We start from the raw sequence: 10788 nt of genomic DNA, 5'->3' as shown, positions 1-10788 counted from the left end.
GAGGCAATATCTTTGACTTTGAAGACTTTGTCAGTGTGGTGGCAAGCTCTAATTAAAAAAAGATGGAGGTGATTGAGATGGAAAATGCAAATGTGTTGAAATGGAAAGATGGCCATTCCGCTGCAAAGACGAAGAAGGCACCGAAGTTGAGCCAGATGGGTCCAGGAGCCTCTTCTTTAAGCACAGCCACACATACTGTGACTTCACTGAACTGGACTTCCTCCTGGCCAAGTTTGATCTCAAGATGCCCCCTCCCCTGAGGCCACATGACCGGGGCATTGAGGAGACAAAGAAAGAAGACATTGTAAAAAAACTTTGTCCTCTTATGCCCCCCAACAGAAGGGCTTTCTGGCTCTCACTTCTTGTGGAGGAGTGATGTTTATGGAGGAGGTAGTTTTGCAGGTTGTTGCCCACCGTTGCTTGCAGGTTGTTGCCCACCATTGTTTTTATCTCTATACATGAATTGGATGATCAAACCATCCATTAATAAATTGATATATTTGTGTTCTCTTTCAAATAAATGATTGTTTTTAATTATCAGAGATAGTTGTTACTGTTACTGTTCACTCTTGTGTCACCTATCTGTTGGTTTTGCTGCACACAAAATTGAAGTTTTTTAGTTTACGCATTGACTCCAACTGAATGCACTCCCAGCACTGGATAGCAACAACGACATGTCTAAGTATTTGTGTGTCATCTTAAACAAATGCCATGATCATCAGACTTTAATGAAGGTGATCAGTTAATGATCTTCTAAATGGTGGTAAGCAAATATTGATTATATGTCAGTTACTGCCTTTTGCCTTTGCACGACTCCTTATTTTTAGTAAATAATACAAAGGCAGAGTACAGTATCTGACAAATAAGGGTCAAAGGTCAACTTTGAGCACAAGATTTTTTATATACACACATTTCTTCATCTGGGCAACAAGTCACCAGATTTTCATTGCTCTACCTATAATACATTTGTGCAGACAAAACAAAAAAACTTTAAAGTCATTTTTCTCAGTTTGACACTCTGGTCAGTTACTGCCTTTTGCCTTTGTAGGGCAGAGTAGCGGCATGCGCTGTACTGGGTTTAGAGAATGTCCCAAAGATGTGTGTTGTGGTAACGCTTCGGTAACACTTTATAATAACTACACACAATTCATCATTTATTAAGCCTTTGTTACTTATTAGTTAATGGTTTGTTCATCATTAGTAATTTCTTGTTCATACATACGGTAATTTATCATCAGTAAAGCATTTGTTCAGACAGTTATAAATAGTTTGTTCATAGTAAATAAGCCTATATCTAATATATCTTATACATTATTGTTAATACTTAATAAACTAGATGTACCGCATAGCGGTACAAAATATGACCGCCGCTCAGTCCTGTACATCCGTTCCGCGAAAATAAATCACACTTCAATTTGTCTCCATCCCCCACTCTTGAAACTTTTGTGTATGCTTGTTTGGCATGCCTGAGTGTGTGTGTGCGGCTGCACAGAAAGTAGCCTACTGGTGCTGAAAAGGTGAATAGATTGTAGAATAGCCAAAGAAGATGTAGCATTGTTATAAAACCTTTAAAATCTCTAAACAATCACAAGTAGGGCAGTTCATCACAGTTCATCCATTGCAACTGGATTGATGAAAGGTCACTTACACCTGTAGGCTTGTATTTGGGAAAAGCAAAAGGTATCAGCATAATGTTATTTATTTATTTATTTATTTATTTATTTTTATGTATTTATAAACAAAAACATCTCTGTCAGTTCCATGCCGTTTTCAACAGCTATCAAAAACAAAGGTCATTTTGGATGGATGGATTTTTTTGTGAATGGTTCTTCTTCTACATAAGATTTTAGTCATCTTTAGTTCATGTAATACTTTATTGTCAATGCACAAATTAAGTAACAGTAGTCTGAAACGTTATTGTTAATGCACAAATTAAGTAACAGTAGCCTAGTCTGAAACGAAATGCTGTTTTACATCTAACCAGTGGTGCAAATAACTGACATGTCCAAATGGGCCTTGATGAAATGCATCGCCGCTAGACTGTTCATACACATTTTAACGGGCCAAAGTTGAAGAGCTTTTTGTCCGTTATTGTTCGTGCAAATATAGGCTGATTCATGTTCCCTTGCATTGTTTAACTGAGGTCCATGGCTAGTCTGGCTTTCATCAGACCAAGCTCAATCTTTTAAAGAAATCAAAAAATAAATAGCGGGCAGATTAGGCTGGGTTCACCCAGCCTAGCCCATAGGCACCGATATTGTTTAATTTTTCCGATTGAGATATACACGCTCTGGCTATTCTAAATGCAAAAATGCATCAGGGAGTTAGGACAAAACGGTAACTAACAAACTAGATCCTAATAGAAAGCTGTTAGCTTCCCTAAGCTACAGGTAGGATTATAAGGTAGGCCTATTTACAACATAAATTGTCAATAGGCTATGCTGGCTTACACAAATAAAATCTCCTTTGGAAACCAATGGCTTACGCCTTACAGTATCAAAGCGGACTTAAACTGTCATATCATGGCATTAAAAGTTGTAATAACATTCACGCAGCTCCATGAGTCAAGGAAAGCCTTTAATGAAGTAGCCACTTCTACATGGGACCCACTACACAGTAGCTTAAGGTGTTTTGCTAAAGCAGCCATAATGAAATGAAGGTGTCATTGTTTGATACTTCACACACGCGTGCTTTTTAATTTCACAGACTACAACTACCAAGCTGTAATCAAAGCACATCGATTCCCCTCTCACACCCTGCACGCACTTAAAACAAAATAAACAGGCGCCTCAGTCTCCATGTATAGGCAAAACTGTATCAGACCGGTGTAACGTTGGTAAATCTTCCATTGCACAAAATGATTTTGTAGCACGTGCAATAAATGACAGTCGGACAGGGACGAAATGAAATTTTTCCGTAAAAGTCTAGTGGGGCTACATACCCACCAAATTTCATGTACCCCGGTGGTTCGGTGTCCCAGGTATCAATGACCAAACATTCAGGGAGTAGATGACGGGAAAAATTCTTGAATTGTGTGCATGTGTGCGTGTACAAATTTATGTTTATGTGTGTGGTGGGTGTGTGTGTGTGTATGTGCGTGCTTGTGTGTTTGCCTCATGATGTGTGTTTGTGCATGTGCATGCATGCGTACATATGTCTACTGTGTGAGTATGTGTCATCCGTGATGATTACTGTAAATGTATGTGTGTGCGTGTGTATCTGTTTATGCACATGTGTGCACATGGAATGGGTTAACATGACCCCTGGAGGCAAACATACGGAAAAAATTGGTCATAGGCCCTACAGTTCTCAAGATATTCACAGAGAACTGTGTCTGCCCCCCCCTCCTTCGGGGTCCAGTCCAGCGGGGGGCTACAGAACAAAATGAAGAATGACGGTTCCATGCTATCCATGTGGGGGTACATGCCCACCAAGTTTTGTGTACCCGGTCTTTCAGTGTTTCGAATCCTTGTTGGTGTACGTCACTAAATGTACACATAAATTATTTTATTGTAAGGCCCCCATGAACGAAAGTACACAAAACTTGGCATGCATTCGGAGGGTGTCATAATGATCCTACACTTTTAATTTTGTGCAGTTTTGACCTTGTCAGCCAGAGATATTGTGATGAAAACACCTAATTTTTTGCTTTTAATTTTTAACTAGGTGGCGCTATACATGAAATAAGTGGTAATGGGATGGGTTGACATGCCCCTTAAGACCAACATACATAAAAAGGTGGACCTCCTAGGCCCCACGGTTCTCGAGATATTCACAGAAAACTGTCTCCCGCCACCTACAGGCCAGTTGGTGTATAGTAACATAAATTAATTTATTGTGTGGCCCCCCATGAACGGAATTCCACAAAACTTTGCGTGCATACAGAGGGTGTCATAATGATCCTACACTTCCAATTTCTGTGCAGTTTTGACTATGTTAGGTCACAGATACCTTCAATTACAACACCTCATTTTTACTTTTTTGTGTTTAACTAGGTGGCGCTATACATGAAATAAGTGGTTACTGACATGGCCCCTTGAGATCAACATACATACAAAAAAAATGGTCCTCCTAAACCCTACGGTTTTGAGATATTCACAGAAAACTGTGTTCGCCCTACCCTCCTTTTCGGGGTCCAGTCCAGCGGGGGGCTACAGATCAAAACGAAAAAACGATGGTTCCATGCTATCCATGTGGGGTTACATGCCCACCAAGTTTCGTGGTAAAGTGTCCCGGGAAAACGGAAATTTGGGCATGCGAAAAGAAAAAAAAATAAATAAATAAAATAAAATAAAATAAAATAAAAAAAATCTGACTAAACCTATATGACCGCCGCTTCGCTGCGCGGCGGTCATAATTATGCAATAATATATACCGGTGGGCCGGTGACCTCCGGGATTTTTTTTTTTTTAGTTATTTAGCCTATTTGCGGCCCGTCATGTAGACCTAGGCTTAGCCTACAAATGCAGTTGCATCCATTTGGATTGGGGGGTGAGGTGAATCATTTTGGCCTCTTCATGACAGGTTCAGTGTGTGTTACGATCGCGACCCCCTGCCCCACCCCTCAAGTGGATTTGTCCAAGCAGCCGCTTGGTTTGTGGGGAAATATAGCCTACGAGTCCATGCATGGTAGCCTAGGCTATATAAGTGCCCTCCGCTGGCTGGTGTTCACATCATCGCAGTTTAACCGTAAACAGCAATCAGAGGTGTCTAATTTTATTCCATAAATATATTGTTTTTATAGACTACGCTACGAAGAGCTTCTATTTACTGCACCATGTAGGCTACTGTAGTGCGGTTTATCTGTCAACATAAAAAAAACTCCGGGTACCTACAATTTTCGCACAACTTGTCCCATAGTAGCCTTTTAGCTCACAACGACAGTGAAAGTGGAACTTGGAAAGTGGAAGTCTCTCCACCGAGTGTTACATTAGATGCACAATCAATCGCGAGTCGATGCACGGAAAAAGTATCAACTGGTAGGTTAGTAACGAAGGTAGCCTAAGTTTGCAAAATGTGATGACGGCACACAAACTTGGGCAAAAACGTTTAGTATATACTTGTGGTGATAGCCTACAGTTAATGTGAATCTCTGACTATAACCAATGTAGAAGATTCGCACCAAATAGGCCTAACTGTGGTTGTGTTTCTACAACATGTTGGCACAAATCATAATTTCTGTCAACTATGACGATCTCCATGCATGTTCAGTAGCCTATATTTTTCATTTAGTCAAGCAGTGACATGTGGTTTAATCAGTGTTGGGCAAGTTACTTCAAAATTGTAATATATTATGTATTACTTATTACCGTCATTTCAAAGTTATTCATTACATTATAATATTACTGTCTCTGAATTGTAAGGCATTACACTACTATTGTATTACTTTTAAGTTACTTTTACCAAAATATCTAGAAATATGGATTTGGAATTTTAAATGCAGTTTATTATGCTCAATGCAGCTCATTGCACTTCTAATGGAGGGTGATGTGGTACAACATAATGACTGAGCTAGGCTTAAGGCTACAGTAGAATGCAATAGGTGCAGTGATGGCTCATTATGCAATACAAGGAACAATCATAGCCAGAATTTTGTTTAAAGAAGACAAAAGGTCAAAGTCTGGTCAATTGTAATAATAATGCTGTAACTTTAGGCTTAGGCCTACTCATTAAAATCAACAGAGAGCCCACTACCTGTATATTGTAACCCAAAACGTAAAGACATGTCAAGATAGGCTACACAGTGCAGCTACTGGCCATTTTGGTGCCCTAACTGGTGAAATACAGTATTAACCTAAGTATGTCATCATATGGCCAACTATAAAGATGTAATCTGCCTGTTCCCAGGGATGGGTAGTATTTCTGAAACATGTAATATGTGTTTCAAATGCAAAATAGTATTTTGTCCTTTGTATTTTATTGGGTTGAAGGAAATGGCTCTGTATTTTGTATCAAAATACTTTATTGGTGTGTATTTTTGTATTTTAAAAATACTGCAAGCTAATCATCGCAAAGTGTTGTGCTAATGCTGGGAACAGGCAGGGATGGGCAAAAATACATCAGAATGTATTTCTAAACTAGATGTACCGCAGAGCGCCCAGTCCAGCACATTTTTTCCACAAAAATAAATCACGCTGAAAGGCCTATATGATTCTAACTGTCTTATGCATTATCCACACTCAATTCTCACTATCTGCTAGACAACAAGTACCAAAACATGATTAGTTCATAGATTTCACATGTAAAATTCATTTTATACAACCCCACCCCCATCTTGCCTGTTCATAATTCAGAGAAATTCTTGAATTGTGTGCATGTGTGCGTGTACACGTTTATGTTTATGTGTGTGTGTGTGTGTGTGTGTGTGTGTGTGTGTGTGTGTTTGCCTGCGTATGTGTGTTTGTGCATGTGCATGCATGCGTACATATGTCTACTGTGTGAGTATGTGTCATATGTATGATTACTGTGAATGTATGTGTGTGCGTGTGTATCAGTTTATGCACATGTGTGCACATGGAATGGGTTAACATGACCCCTGGAGGCAAACATACGGAAAAAATTGGTCATCCTAGGCCCTACGGTTCTCAAGATATTCACAGAAAACTGTGTCTGCCCTACCCTCCTTGGGGGGTCCAGTACAGCGTGGGGGCTACAGATCAAAACAAAAAACGATGGTTCCATGCTATCCATGTGGGTTACATGCCCACCAAGTTTGCGTTTACCCCCGGTCTTTCAGTGTCCCGAAATTTGGACATGCGAAAAAAAAAAAAAAAAATCTGACTAAACCTATATGCCGCTTCGCTGCACGGCGGTCATAATTAGGACTTCTGGCAAGTTTTGTGTAAATAAATGACAGATTGAGACTTACAAATATAATCATATCAACCCTAGAGAACAACAAAGACAAGCCATTGGCAAACCTTCAGCCCCCAGTCGAGTATACTGTTCAGCCCCCACCTCCCACAACAACAACCTCCAAGACAACAACAACAAGCAAGACCACAACAACCACCAAACCCACAACCACCACCAAACCCACCACCATCCCCACAACTACCAAATCCACCACCACAACCATCAAATCCACAACCACCACCAAACCCATCACAACCACCAAACCTACCACAACCACCACCAAACCCATTGCAACCACTAAACCCACAACTACAAAATCCACCACCACAACCACCAAACCCACTACTACAACCCCTGTGCCAGGCCCAACTCCTTAACATCACTATGGGCAACTTCAACTATTTAGAAGGAGACACACTACGTCATGGCCCAGATGAGACTTCAGGTCAAAGTGAATGACAGCAAGGTAATATGGTTTTGCTTGGTTCTGAGAGTTGTATGACGTCTATCCTACAGTGATGATTTATAGGACAATGTGTTTGTTCTTTTTGCAAAATTGGCGGAACCAATAACCCTTAACTTGCTCTGTTGCACCATGTAAAACTGCATGTAATATAATGTTTGGGTTTCTTAAGCATGCCTTTGACAGACTTTTGATTCATTTTATTGACATATCCCTGTCAGACTGGAGGAACGTTCATTGGCCAACCAAATATGACAAAAACAAGTGGTGTGACTGCTAAGGACTCTTTGAACTTCACCCTAAAGTTTAAGGAGGGCACTATTATGTTTCACTTCCAAAGGGTAAGCAGTTGTATACATGCCAAAATGAATGTATAAGTACATGTGAGTTAGTTCATTTAAAGACTTGTAAGCAGATGACAATGTCACAGCTAATTTCCACTGTAAGTTTAATATAATTGCTGTTTATAGACTTCAGTTCTGCATTCAACACCATAATACCACAACAACTCATCTGCAAACTTGACAAACTGGGACTCAGTACCTACCTCTGCAACTGGCTACTGGACTTCCTCTGTCAGAGGCCTCAAGTAGTACGTGTTGGCAACAATATCTCAAGCAGCATCACACTGAGCACGGGGGCCCCCCAAGGCTGCGTGCTCAGTCCGCTGCTCTTCCCCTGCTGACGCATGACTGCACTGCAACCTACAGCAACAACCACATAGTGAAATTTGCTGACGACACAACTCTGGTGGGTCTCATCACCAAGGGCTTAATGAGACTCAATACAGGTTGGAGGTCGACCTTCTGACCACGTGGTGCAGGGACAACAACCTCCTGCTGAACGCCAGCAAGACCAAGGAGATTGTTGTTGACTTCCGTAGAGGTCACACCCAACACCTGCCACTGACCATTGACGGTGCTGTGGTGGAGAGAGTGAGCAGCACCAAATTCCTGGGGGTGCACATCAGTGAAGACCTCTCCAGGACCACCAACACTGCATCACTGGCGAAGAAAGCTCAAGCGCCGCCTGTACTTCCCCAAGTGAAACTCAGGCGAGCAAGTGCTCCACCAGCCATCATGACCACATTCTACCGAGGCACCATTGAGAGCATCCTCTCCAGCTGTATCGCTGTGTGGGGCGGAAGCTGCACTGAATACAACAGGAAAGCCCTGCAGCATAGTGAACACAGCTAGATGAACACAGCTGGAAGGATTATGCTTATGTGCTCTTTATTCTTGATTTTGAGTTCCCTTAGGACATTTTACACCTCCCACCTTCACCTATGATTTTGAAATGCTGTTCAAAATTGTGAAATAAAGTGATGCAAGTCACCCAGCCCACAATTTGTTTGATCTACTGCCCTCTGGGAAGAGGTTTACAGAAGCATGCGCTCCCGCACCACCAGACTCACCAACAGCTTCATACACCAGGCTGTTGGGATGCTGAACTCTCCCCCCCCCCCCTCAGCTACATAACATCCTGGACTTTTAGACCAACAATGGCTGCCTTGCACTACTCCACTTGCACTACTCCACTTGTACACTTGCACACTTGCAACTTGTTGTTGTTGTCCTGTTGTCCTGAACACACTTCTGCTGCTCTTACATAACTTGCACCACTATGCCACTTGCATACTTAGGTCAAACAAAACTACCTCAGCCATTTATTGGCCTGACTTTTGCACTATTATATTGACTGTCTACTGTATGCACAATTGCACAATTTCTACCAAATTTTGCTGCTCTTATTTCTTCATTGTATGTGCCTTCTTATTTTTACTTTTTATATTGTTTACTTGAATGTTATGTTTGTCTGTGGACCTAATTGGTAAAATATGTCTTGTCTCCACCGTGGGATAGTAGGACACGCAATTTCGATCTCTTTGTATGTCTTGACATGTGAAGAAATTGACAATAAAGCAGACTTTGACTTTGACTTTGATAATAATTACAGTATTTTATTATTTAAATGTATTTACAGCTGCCAGAATTCTGTTGATTACAGGAGATTACATAAAGACATTTGTACAGAAAAACGAAGAAGTTGCTTCATAAAAAGGGATTTCATCATATAGTTCAGTAACCTAAAGGGACACCAAAACACAAGTGTGTGCTTATATTTTAGTGCAGAGTACTAGCAGTTTCAAGAATAAGGACTAGATAGATAGATAGATAGATACCGTAGATACTTTATTGATCCCCAAGGGGAAATTCAAGGTCTCAGTAGCATACAGACATCACACACAACATTCACTAACAGCAGAAAAAGTAATTAAAAGTATATAATATAAAAAACCCAACAAGCAATTAGGACAGTAGAAGATAAAGAATATACTAAAATACAAAAATACAAATGTGAAGAGTCAGAAGAAAAGAAACGTCTTAAGTGTTTGCCTATGCTGCAATCAAACAAAGATAAATAGAATAAAGAATAAAAACCCTCTAAAAACATTAAATACCGGTACTTACGTTTCTTATCAAATGAATCTAGGCCGGTCATTACGGGCATTTAGTTTAACTGTGAGGAAGAATATTATGTCACCTCTCCCACCCTCCCCAAATGTTACAGCTGGCCCTGTAGGCCTACTGCGAAGTGTTGACAAAGAATAGCATACTGTCACATTAAGTTTGAAGTTAATAGGGCTAAGAAATTTGTATGAAATTGTATCATTTCAGTTTTACAGTCAATTGGGTTTCACAGTATTTCTTGTAAGAGCTTTAATGAACTAAATGCTCAGTAAGGGTTTACATGTTGCCCAGTGTCTTGCAGCTGAGTTAGAGTAACCACAGCTTGTATATTTCATTGCTTGTATATGGCTTGTGTTTGTCTTGGCATAGTGACAGTATGTCCTACGTAGGTAGTTACAGTAGTCATATAAAATAAATTGTAGGCTACCATCCATCCTCAGTGATCATTCACTTTGGCAGCACAGTTTAAGTTAAAAGCCCTGAAAGTTTTCTTCATGTGTTCGAACAGAACACAACCTCAAAGACTGTCTATGTCAACTCTTTGCATCTGAACATGACCTACGCTTTCACAGCCGGAGGTAAGCTTACTGAGTTCATTTGCATTTTCAGTGTTTACCAATGGTCATTGTTGGACTTTGGACTTATCTGGTCACTGGCTTGGAGTTATTTATTATTGCTGAGATCACACAGTGGTAGACATGTTTTGAAGATTGAGTAAATAATTATAGTCACAATGTAAGTGTTACTCCCCTGTAAGACCACTGGCAGAACATGACACAGCATACCAGTAACAGATCAGCTCATGGCACCAAATGCTGTGAAGTAGTGCTGAGTTGAGTCGTGTGGCGACTTGTAGAGTAAGCTGAACCAGCGTCTTTTTATTGGTGTAGGTATGGAAGTTGTTGTTTTGCTTTTGTTTTTTATTTTCGCTTTTGTCTTTTCTCTGAGTCATCACATTTGGTGAAATTAACCACAATTTTGTCCAGTGACATAAGACAA

The sequence above is a fragment of the Alosa alosa genome, chromosome 24 (genome assembly GCF_017589495.1).
Source record: "Alosa alosa isolate M-15738 ecotype Scorff River chromosome 24, AALO_Geno_1.1, whole genome shotgun sequence".
Classification (NCBI taxonomy): Eukaryota; Metazoa; Chordata; class Actinopteri; order Clupeiformes; family Clupeidae; genus Alosa; species Alosa alosa.
Note: the sequence above shows the minus strand (reverse complement) of the source record.